General features: G+C 35.8%; 1 long non-coding RNA gene across 1 annotated transcript; it reads right to left on the reverse strand.

The window, feature by feature from the left end:
* Positions 1-5,833: 5,833 nt before the first annotated feature.
* Positions 5,834-11,870, reverse strand: LOC139198316 (uncharacterized). Its single transcript, XR_011583694.1, has 7 exons — positions 11,503-11,870; positions 11,138-11,235; positions 10,796-10,953; positions 9,557-10,010; positions 9,219-9,356; positions 6,217-6,256; positions 5,834-6,132 (listed from the first exon to the last, which is right to left on the reverse strand). It is a non-coding gene; the product is annotated as an uncharacterized lncRNA (long non-coding RNA).
* Positions 11,871-12,712: the final 842 nt, after the last annotated feature.

Raw genomic sequence — 12,712 nt, forward strand, 5'->3', positions numbered from 1 at the left:
CATACTATCATGAACCAGAAGTTCATTGATTCAAAGGTTTACATGCTTTGGCATGACCGTCTGGGTCATCCAGGATCCACCATGATGCGTAGGATCATTACCAACTCTAATGGACATCCATTATTGAGCAGAGACATTGCTATCTCAAATGATAACCCTTGCAAGGCTTGTTCTCAAGGGAAGTTGGTAATTAGACCATCACAACTAAAGGTTGATGCTGAATCCCCATCATTTCTACAAAGAATTCAAGGGGATATCTGTGGACCTATTCAACCATCTTGTGGACCATTTCGATATTTTATGGTTTTGGTTGATGCATCCACCAGATGGTCACATGTTTGTCTCTTGTCTACTCGGAATGTAGCTTTTGCGAGACTTCTTGCTCAAATAACTAAGTTACGAGCACAATTCCCAGATTATCCCATTAAATCAATCCGACTTGATAACGCTGGTGAATTTACATCTCAAACCTTTGATGATTACTGCATGACATTGGGCATTGATGTTGAACACCCTGTTCCTCATGTCCATACTCAAAATGGTTTAGCAGAAACATTGATCAAGCGGCTTCAGTTAATAGCCCGCACTCTGATTATGAAAACCAAATTGCCAGTTTCTGCATGGGGACATGCCATTCTACATGCTGCATCATTGGTTCGATTGAGACCTATAGCCAACCACCAATACTCCTCAATACAACTCGTGTTTGGACATCAGCCAAACATTTCACATTTACGAGTTTTTGGTTGTGCTGTTTATGTGCCTATTATACCCCCGCAACGCACTAAAATGGAACCTCAGCGTAGACTGGGAATTTATGTGGGTTTTGATTCACCATCTATTATTAGATATTTGGAACCCTTGACAAGTGATATGTTTACAGCTCGTTTTGCTGATTGTCATTTTGATGAGACAGTCTTCCCATCGTTAGGGGGAGAAAAGACCGTTCCAGAAGAACGGAAAGAGCTGACATGGGTTGTTCCCACCTTGTCTCATTTTGATCCTCGAACCATTCAATGTGAAATTGAAGTGAAAATGATCGTTCATCTTCAAAGCGTTGCCAATCAAATGCCAGATGCATTTAATGACGTTATGAAAGTGACAAAATCGCATATACCAGCTGCAAATGCACCTGCCAGAATTGATGTCCCTGTTGGACAAAATAAAGTGGCAGCGAATGATTCATCTGGTGCACGCTTGAAGCATGGTAGACCACTAGGTTCAAAAGATTCAGCCCCTCGAAAGAGAAAGACGAGGGCACAACTGAATCCAAATGAAATCATTCAGGAAGAGAGAGTAAATGACAAATCCACAATTCATGACTCTGGACTTCCAGAAGAAGAAAATGGCCCTGAAGAGACAGAAGTACATGAAAGCAAAGAAATCTCCATAAATTATGCATGTACTAATGAATTGTGGGATCGGAATGAAATAATCATTGACGATATGTTTGCATTCGCAGTAGCCACTGAAATCATATTAAGTGATGATATTGAGCCCCGCTCTGTTGATGAATGCAAACAGAGACAAGATTGGCCTAAGTGGAAAGATGCAATCTAGGCAGAATTAAATTCCTTGGAAAGGCGAAGTGTTTTTGGACCAGTAGTCCAAACCCCAACTGATGTAAACCCCGTAGGTTACAAATAGGTATTTACAAGGAAACGCAATGAGAAAAACGAGATTGCTAGATACAAAGCACGACTCGTTGCACAAGGCTTTTCACAAAGACCTGGAATTGATTATGAGGAGACATACTCTCCTGTAATTGACACAATTACGTTCCGTTACTTAATAAGTTTGGTGATTTCAGAAAAACTTGACATGCGACTTATGGATGTCATCGCCGCGTATCTATATGGAAAATTAGATACTGACATATATATGAAAGTCCCAGAATGACTTAAGTTGCCTGAAGCAACAAACAAACCACGGGGTATGTTCTCAATCAAATTAAGGCGATCACTATATGGGCTGAAACAATCTGGGCGAATGTGGTATAATCGTCTTAGTGAGTATTTGATTAAAGAAGGATATATCAACAATGTTATCTGCCCTTGTGTGTTCATTAAGAAATCCAACTCTGGATTTGATATAGTGGCAATATATGTTGATGATATGAACTTAGTTGGGACTCCTGAAGAGCTCCATAAAACTGCTGAATATCTGAAAAGCGAATTTGAAATGAAAGACCTTGGGAAAACCAAATATTGTCTAGGCCTGCAGATCGAGCATTGTGTTAGTGGAATTTTGGTCCATCAATCAGCTTACATTGAAAAAATACTGAAGCGATTTGGCATGGACAAGGTTTATCCACTTAGCACCCCAATGGTCGTTCGTTCTTTAGACATTAAGAAAGATCCATTCCGTCCAAAGGAAGATGATGAACTGGTCCTTGGTCCAGAAGTACCATATTTGAGCGTAATAGGTGCTTTATTGTATTTAGCACAATGTACTAGACCAGATATAGCTTTTTCAGTTAACTTGTTAGCCAGGTACAGCTCTGCTCCAACAATTCGTCATTGGAAGGGAGTCAAAGATGTTTTACGATACCTTCGTGGGACAACAGATATGGGTCTCTTCTACTCAGACAAGCCCACAAATGAACAAATCTTTGTTGGATACGCAGATGCTGGTTTTCTCTCCGATCCGCATAAAGCCCGCTCACAAAATGGATATGTGTTCACTAATGGAGATACTGCAATTTCATGGCGATCAACGAAGCAAACGCTAGTTGCAACATCTTCCAATCATTCGGAAATAATTGCTCTACATGAAGCAAGTCGTGAATGTTCTTAGTTAAGATCAATGATCCATCACATCCGGAATTCATGTGGTCTACCTTCAAAGACAGACACTACAACTGTCATCCATGAAGATAATGCAGCCTGTGTCGCCCAGATGAAGGAAGGATTTATCAAAGGTGATAAGACTAAACACATATCTCTAAGATTTTTCAGCGCACATGAGCTTCAGAAGGCTAAAGTTATTGAAGTCAGACAAATCCGTTCCAATGAAAATTTAGCAGACTTGTTCACCAAATCTCTACCAAAGTGCATATTTCAGAAGCTGGTGCAGGGAATCGGATTACGTCGGCTTACAAATTTGAAGAATGCAGAATCAGTGGGAGATCCAATTCAGGGGGAGCATCCATGATACATGCATGTTGTACTCTTTTTCCTTCGCTTAGGATTTTTCCCACTGGGTTTTTCCTATCAAGGTTTTAACGAGGCAACATAAGCATGCTCAACACCATCCGGATAAAGTTGTACTCTTTTTCCTTCGCTATGTTTTTTTTTCCCACAGGGTTTTTCCGAGCAAGGTTTTAATGAGGCAACTGATGTTGATATGTGGGCATCCAAGGGGGAGTGTTGTAAATAGTATAAAATGTATGCCCACATGCATACAGTAAACATGTCATATGTTTAACAGTGTTTTTGTTTGTTTCCATGGTGATGCTCTATAAATAGAGCTTTACGAATGTTCAACAAAGCAGAGAGAAAAAGGAAGAGAAAAATATCTAATAGTAATAATATACATTACTTCCTCTGCAACAGCTTGTGTTGGTATAATACTCTGCAACTGCTTCGTTTCTGTCCCGAATAAATGTTATCTCTCTATAACTTTTACATTTTTATAACACATATCAACAATTCAACAATAGTCGTAAGGCTTCATTCATCACCCATCCCATCTGCATTAAATTAACCACAATCAATTATGGTCAACTGTAGCATTTTCCACCTTCAATTCCCATTAGTACTTGTATAAAACTAACTACTGTTATGGATCACTACACTAACTATACATGCCAGTTGGTCGAGCATTTAGCGACTTTTTTTAAGAAAAAAGCAATAAGGTTTAATGACAAGCACTACTATAATACCCTTTTGGTCTATCATATTTAAGAAAAAAGCAATACGGTTTTAAGTAATGGTTTGTGATTTAAGTATCCATAACAGTGTAGTGATTCAATACACAACAACAGGGCCGGTCTAGAGATTTTTTAGGCTCGGGACGACGCCAAAAAATATTCTCACTTTATATAAGAAAATTATTTGTTTTCACACGTAGGACATCGATAAAATTATACTTAATTAGAAAAGCACTTCAAACTTAATAATTTAGAAACACGGAAAAACTAATTTATTTTGTATCGTGAGAAGGAAACAAAAAAAAAACTCCGGACTTATAAGTAGATAGATATGAGTTTTGTTTTCCATCTGAACTTTTAAAGTGTTTTTGTATAAATTGTGAGGTGTTTTTTCTTATTTACTAACCTTATCAATATGGGACTAAAAAAATAATGATGTTTTTGAGTCTTTAATTGATATGTATAAGTAATAAATGGGTACTAAATTAAATTTTTTGATGACATGTCATATGATTTGCAAATTTGGTCTAAAAATTTGGTCAACGCATTACTCTTTATTGAATATTAGACTTGAATTGGAACAAATGTTTAAAAATAACAACAAACATAGCTACTAGCTACTAATTAAAAATAAATTAACAATCAAACAAAAATTCGTAAAAATTGAAAAGAATAAACATGCATTTAGCATTTCAAACTTAAGACCTCTCGTTAATTTTAAACAACAAAAACCATTGATTCTAATTAAACTTCATGATCATTTAGCCAAATTTTATATTTATACTCTTATGAAAAGAAATTTATAAAAATTGAAAAGTAAATAAGCACACTACTATAATACCCTTTTGGTCTATCATATTTAAGAAAAAAGCAATACGGTTTTAAGTAATGGTTTGTGATTTAAGTATCCATAACAGTGTAGTGATTCAATACACAACAACAGGGCCGGTCTAGAGATTTTTTAGGCTCGGGACGACGCCAAAAAATATTCTCACTTTATATAAGAAAATTATTTGTTTTCACACGTAGGACATCGATAAAATTATACTTAATTAGAAAAGCACTTCAAACTTAATAATTTAGAAACACGGAAAAACTAATTTATTTTGTATCGTGAGAAGGAAACAAAAAAAAAACTCCGGACTTATAAGTAGATAGATATGAGTTTTGTTTTCCATCTGAACTTTTAAAGTGTTTTTGTATAAATTGTGAGGTGTTTTTTCTTATTTACTAACCTTATCAATATGAGACTAAAAAAATAATGATATTTTTGAGTCTTTAATTGATATGTATAAGTAATAAATGGGTACTAAATTAAATTTTTTGATGACATGTCATATGATTTGCAAATTTGGTCTAAAAATTTGGTCAACGCATTACTCTTTATTGAATATTAGACTTGAATTGGAATAAATGTTTAAAAATAACAACAAACATAGCTACTAGCTACTAATTAAAAATAAATTAACAATCAAACAAAAATTCGTAAAAATTGAAAAGAATAAACATGCATTTAGCATTTCAAACTTAGGACCTCTCGTTAATTTTAAACAACAAAAACCATTGATTCTAATTAAACTTCATGATCATTTAGCCAAATTTTATATTTATACTCTTATGAAAAGAAATTTATAAAAATTGAAAAGTAAATAAGCACACATGGTGCTTTGAACCCAAGACATACTCATTAATGTCAAACAACTAAACCACCAGTCCGTGTTAAATTTCTTTGTTATTGAACCAAATTTTATAAATTTATACTCTTATGAAAGCATATATAAATATACCATCATAATAGTTTTGATGCCCCCAATTATTTTGAGCCCCTAACAGTCGCCTTGCCAGCATTGGACCTGGACCAGCCCTGCACAACAATTCTAATAATTATCATATCAACAATTCCATAACAGTAGTTAGTTTTATAGAAGTACTAATGGGAATTGAAGGTGGAAAATGCTACAGTAGACCATAATTGATTGTGGTTAATTTAATGATGCAGATGGGATGGGTGATGAATGAAGTCTTACGACTATTGTTGAATTGTTGATATGATCATTATTAGATTGTGGTTAATTAATTATTAGAAGCCTTCCAGAACGTTTCTCACGTAGTACTGAGAGAGTTCCGTATTTGGAGGACTTCACTTCAACCCATTTTTGAAGTTCTTTAAAGTTGCTTTCAAACAAATCTGAGCCTGGTTTGGAAAGATCTTCAATCTTCTCTCCCCATTCTGCACCTTCAGCCTCTGCCGGCTTATCACTCTGCAACAATAATCGGTAAGCTTGTACTCCCTTTAATTGTTAGAGATACATAAATGAAAATTTAGGCGATAAATTTAAACTTACAAGGAAAAAAGACAGTATGGTGAGTTCTTGCTCCGCATTCCTAGGTTTGGAGAAATGATCTCAGATTAAAAATTAAGTATATTTATACCCGCATGGCATTCGTAAAAGCTTTTCTACGAAAAATGGAAGGAAAAAAAAAAGTTCCTCACAATTTTAAAGTTCAACAATTCACGTGCAAGTAAAACCCGAAGGCCTCGTTTGGCAGTTCGAACTGTACTGACTATTTTTGTCGGATAAGATAAATAGTCATCGGATAGTACTGACTAAATTAGTCGAACGTTTGGTGTAGTATCAGACTAATGATGGTATTATTCATACTGTATCGAATATAAATTTAATGTAATTATCTAAAAACCCAAATACTTTTCAAATTCAAATTAGAAGCCCCAAATTAAGCAAAATCTAATTTTTAAAAATAAAAATAAAAATTGCCCAGATGAAATATTGTTCAATAGTCAGGCTGCAAACAACCAAATGAACAAAAATACATAAAAATACCAAAAAAATTGCCCAGATGAAATATTGTTCAACAGGCATGATGGTAACCAGCTTGGCATGGATGGCGCATAGGTTGGTGTCCTCAAACAGACCCACAAGGTAGGCCTCAGCAGCCTCTTGCAGTACCAATACCGCGTGGCTCTGGAAACACAAATTAGTCTTGAAATCCTGGGCAATTTCACGAACAAGCCTCTGGAATGACAACTTCCTAATCAAGAGCTCAATACTCTTCTGCTACTTACGGATTTCACGAAAAGCGACAGTACCAGGAGAGCAGCGACAAGGAGAGTAGCGACCGGGAGAACGACGACGAGGAGAGGGAAGACGGCGAGAGGAAGTGTCGTGGAAAACCAAGTGCGAGAGAGAGGAAAGGTTTATACCCAACTAATAATCCAATCCTTTTGGAAAGGCTTATTAAGAAGGTGTATACCCGACTATCCTATCCGACTGCTTAAATTAATCTAGTGACTATTTAATACGGAAGGACACCAAACGGCTGGGTTCGTACTATTAGTCCTATTCGATTCCTTATACGACATGCCAAACAAGGCCGAAAGGTCTACTGAAGAAGCTGAAACCAATGACAAAGGCAAGCCTTACGACTATACCTTTTCGGTCATTTAAAAGCACACCAATCCTAATACATGAAACTGTATTTGGACATTATTATACAGGTAGTGACATCTAGTCACACTAAAGAAGAGAATGTGAGAAACGATCATTTAAACGTCATACACTAAAGAAGAGAATGTCTGTTTCCATATAAACAGAAGAAACAGAAGCAACCTACAATTCACACATATTTTGCCCCTGCAGTTAAGACGGCAAAATATATGTCCTGCATGCTACGCATTGATGAGTTGATGTGTACTATATATTATTCCCTATTCTTGGTATATTTTGGTTATTATTTTGGTGAGATTTTGATGCTTTGCTATATGTTTTTAATGTAGGACACGCGAACTTGTTCTAAGCATAAAGTAATCAAACGGTGGAATTTTTTAGTGATTCCAATTGGCGAGGGTTCGTGAATCTGTCAAGAAGGTTGTCTCAAAATTTCATAATTTTATCCCAAAGCATCTGATCATGGAGAACTAATTTATGCCCAGCTTGCAATGCTGGCAGATGGGGCTACAGAGTTTATTTGCGACTTTTGGGCTAAAAGATTATGGATTATGGATTATGGCTTAAACTCTTCTTGGAAATTGAATAGGATGTCCTAATCTTTAATTTGAGTCATTTTAGGCCTGTTTTGGATCCCTTAAGGTCCAGAAACGTGTCAATCTCTTTGCTGGACAGATTTCCTAGTCAGAATATGAATGTAATTCCTAGTTATCTTTTTGTTATTTTATTTCCTAGTTTTAAGAAAACCTTTTCTATGAGGGTTTTAATTTGGAGTAGTATAAATAAGGCTTTTTAGCCATTAGGGTTTGGGGGAGAAGGCACGCATTATTTTGGAGAAAAACTTTTTACCTACAAGGTGTTTTCAATCATTTTTCTAGTTAATATATTTTCTTTAGTTTTTATAGTTGTTCGTAACTAATTTCCGTTTGCTAGGGAAAAGCCATGAGCCTTAGCATGAATATGTGATTTTATTAATTTGCTTATGAATGGATGCATGCTTGCCTTGAATTATTAATTACCTTGATTAAACTATCTAATTGTCTTAGTGATTTGCGACCAATAGGGTTTTTAGACAAGTAATTTGATGCAATTTATGTTGGAACATCACCCTGAAATTGAGGAGGGCTTCTTGTGATTAGTAATTGTAAGTTCACTTAAGGCGAACATCACGCTTACATGGTTTTTCAAAGGGTTTTCACAAAACTTAATGAGTCTTGCATGTTTATATTTGATCTAAACATCACAGACGGATTGCATGTTAGATACACGTTTTCGCTTGAACATCACGAGGAAAATATGTATTAGGAAAGCCTAACCTTCAAAGCATGTATGTAGAAATTCATAAGTAAATGGTAAGATTGCGTAGGATTGTTAATGGTGACGTCAAAACCCTAGTGTTTAAATTCTTTTCCAAAACCTTTGTCTTTTGCTTTCTTTACTTTGTCAATTATTTAATTATTTTTATTTAAATTCATTTTTATTATTTTAAATTCCAAAATCAATCTTAACTTTGTTCTAAATAATTAGCTAAGAATTAGTTTAAATACAAATTATTCATTCAATCCCTATGGAAAACGACCTTGTTTGAGTTGCTATACTACGACAACCTTATACTCTTGCAAGTATTTTTATCCCTACTTTTGCAGGTGATAAAAATCCTATCACACACCTATTTTAGCAACTAACTCTAGCAGGTAAGTCATCAAGCACAGATGTTCAAACAAAAAAAACATGCAGCACTCCATCACGGAAAGTGTGGTTGTTCACTTTGAGATTGGACATCCTCCACACTATAGCAAAAAACATAAATAATAATGTAATAAAAGTTGACATCATAGATGTTATGCAGGCATGCGTGTGAAAAACAAATTGTAATTTACCTATCTTTGTTTTTTTTTGCTTGAGTTTTTGTCTTGAGGGCGGCAATCGGAACTCTGTCGGCATGTTTGATTTTGGGGACAACCAGATTGTAGAATTCTCCAGCAATTCTGGCAGAATTGGTTGTGCTTGTTTTCTTGCTGCGAGGTTTTTTGATGTGAATGAAAGCAAATTTGATAAGGATGGAGATAAACGTGATAGCTATGGAAAAGAGTGTGAAAGAGTGGTAAAAAAAGATTGGCCGACAGTTTTTGATGACCGTGCAAACATATACCGAAGAGAAGCAAGTATGGTTAATAAGATTGACACATGAGAGCATTTATCGGAAGGGAAGGTTTACCAATCAGATTTGTCTGCTTGATCAAGGAACAATGCTCTATTTGAAGTCTTGGAGGCTGCAATTGATCGGGGTTGTTGATCCAGTGGTTGGGAAGACGTCAATGGGGCGGGAGTTAATTGACCGAAAATTTGTTTTCATGCGGTGGGAGCAGGTGTTTGTGGTACGATTGAGCCAATCGTTGGGTTGGAGAGTGCCTAGTCTTGAAGCAGTCCATGAACGATGAAATATGTCTTCCCAAAGTCGCTATTTTGATTTCCAAAAGAAAGTTGAAATGTTTTTGACTCGCCGACCAAATTTTTAAGAATTGGCGGCACCACAAATTAAAGGATCCTCATATCCGTCTTGTATCACCAAAGTGTGGCAAGAAACACGAAGTATCTTATCGACGTGACTTCCTAACATGAGGAAGTTGTGCTTATTCGTGTTATCTTCCACAATAAGATTGATTTTGAACCTGTGAAAGAGGAGGATATTCTTGTGTTAGACAACCATCACTGCTAATAACATCTTGTGAGCAATCTAGAAAATGCATTAGAACCATTGGAATGCTGGGTATGCACGAATAACATCAACAGAAAGACACAAATAATTTAGATCCATATCACCCAACATCAATAGACTGTGCAAAATAAACAGTGTTTAATTGAAAGTTTTAGCTATCGAAATCTGCAACAACAAAGTATACAGTCTTTGTTCCCCAGTTTTATAAAACAAAAGCAGAAATGGAAACAATACTTTCCAAACTCTGCAAGGTAAACTCTACACTCGCAAGGGTCAAACAGTAACCAAAATATAATGGGGATGGAGACCACCCCAAAGTTATCTGTATGCATGCATTGAGATTACGAACAAAGATCAATTCAGGCAGGAGAGTGATTGCAAAAGTATATACTGGCTGGATAAACGTATGTGCCTGTGTGTATACATCAAAGTGAATTCAAGATGTCGCAGATTGAGCCATCAAGTATAAAGATATACCGAAAGACATTGTTCAGCATAGCAAAATTAACAATTCATAAACATAAAAATGGTAGTTTCATGACACATGCAAAGTCGTTCTATAAAGTTCAAAGACATACGTAACGGTAACTTTGTCACACGTTCAACATTGTTGTTGCATAAAACATCATAGGCATAAAAATATTATTATGTATAAATTTCATAACCATCAGAAATTAAAAAATGAGTTAGCAACTTAATATAACCGGCAAATGAAAAATAGATGCAAAAGAATATTACCATGGTTCGGGTAATTTGTTCATCAACCCATGTTCGTTGCACTCAAACGATCCAGACGTCTTATTTACAACTTTATGGCAGGATGGACAGGATTTGTACCACCAACCCGTGGCCAAATCGAATCCAACAACAGTCGCTTGGTATGCAAAACTTGCATTCTGTTATCGAATCACAGGTTTTCAAATGATCAAACATATATAACTGTCACTTTGCAAACATGGAGTATAAACGAATAGAGAAACAAACCAAGAAGCAGCCAAGCAAGATGCACCACAATTAAAAAATAAAAATAAAAATAAAAAGAGGTAATTTTTGTTAACAAGTAGGTGATGAGAGACTAACCCTGTGTAATGCAGGATCAAGTAAAAGCAATTCGTCTATCGTTTTTTACTCAGAATTAGCACTGATGGCACATCCTGTATATGGCAAGTCTACAAAGTCTGCACAAACATGAGTAAAGTTCAACGAAGACTTTACTTTAACCATACAAAAAGGACTACGTTTGAAATTTTACCAAGCTATTATTTTTAGCAACTAAACACGATTTGCGCTCTTGGACTTTTTATAACGATCAACTTAAACTTATTTTGAGGACAGAGGTACATAAATTCTTTCGTTCTTCACCAAAATGAAACAATGATCAGCACAAGAAAATCAATCAAAATATCATGAAATGATGAGTATAGTTCAATTAGAAATGTCCTTACCATATCTTCAATAGCGTGGGAATCAATTATTTGACAGATATCCTATTGATTCCAAATCCACCAATCTTCACTAGTTGAATTGCTTAAGGACCCTATGAAGAGTAAGCACGAATATATTTTATGTTCTAACAACAATGGATTTTGAAAGATATAGATAATCATCAACATCGATCACATTAACCACACGACAAACAAGCAAATAGAACAAAAGATCAGATGAAGATACTGTCTCTTAATCTTTCCTAGGTACGTATGTGGAGCTTTCCATTTTTGTTTACTTGGTGGGATTGCTGAAAACCGTACCCAAACTTTCACCTCTGCTTCTCACATCAGTAAGTACTGATGGAACACCGCAGCAGCATTATGGTCCGATCCCAGACAATAAAGTGGTCGCCACGGATAATGTATGTGGTGGTTGTAAATCCCAGCGCATCGATGCAGTACTACAAAGTTCCAACCCCCAAGATTGGACCTTGATGCCAGTATCATGTGATTGAGATGGTAAGCCGTTTAGTACACGAGGAACACAACAAACTCAATATGAAGCGAAGCCAAAGCAACTTTTTCTCTTTTATTTGTACTTTGGAAAGATAAGGTTGAAGCCATCTTTAATTGGCTTACCAATCACATGATAGAAAAGGGTATTGTTCCTCCTGGCTAGACTTGTCAAAAAAAATGCTCATGTTGCTCAGTTTAGTGAATCTGGACCACAAAATTTAACAAAAAACTAACACTAAAGAAGAGAATGTGAGAAATGATCATTTAAACGTCATTATTACTTGGATCTTTATTACTTGCAGTTCACACATGATTGATTGAAACCTAAAGAACATATAGTAACACTAAAGAAGAGAAATGTTCGACCAACCCTTATTAAATTGTTGAACCTAATCAAGTACCAGTTGACAAAGGGAGATACCAAAAGTTAGAAGGCTGGTTAATGTACTTGGCATACACAAGACCGGACTTTGCCTACGCCTTGAGTGTAGTGAGTCAATACATGCATGATCTTGGATAGCAACATATGAATGCAGTGATTTGGATTTTGCAATATTTGAAGGGAAGCCCAAACAAAGGAATTTTGTTTAAAAGGAATAACCATCTTAGAGTTGAAGGTTATACTAATGCGGATGACTCAGTGGACGACAGATGCTCAACATCAAGTTACTTTACATTTGTTAATGGTAACTTGGTTACATGGAAGAGTAAG

The sequence above is a fragment of the Malus domestica genome, chromosome 01 (genome assembly GCF_042453785.1).
Source record: "Malus domestica chromosome 01, GDT2T_hap1".
NCBI lineage: Eukaryota > Viridiplantae > Streptophyta > Magnoliopsida > Rosales > Rosaceae > Malus > Malus domestica.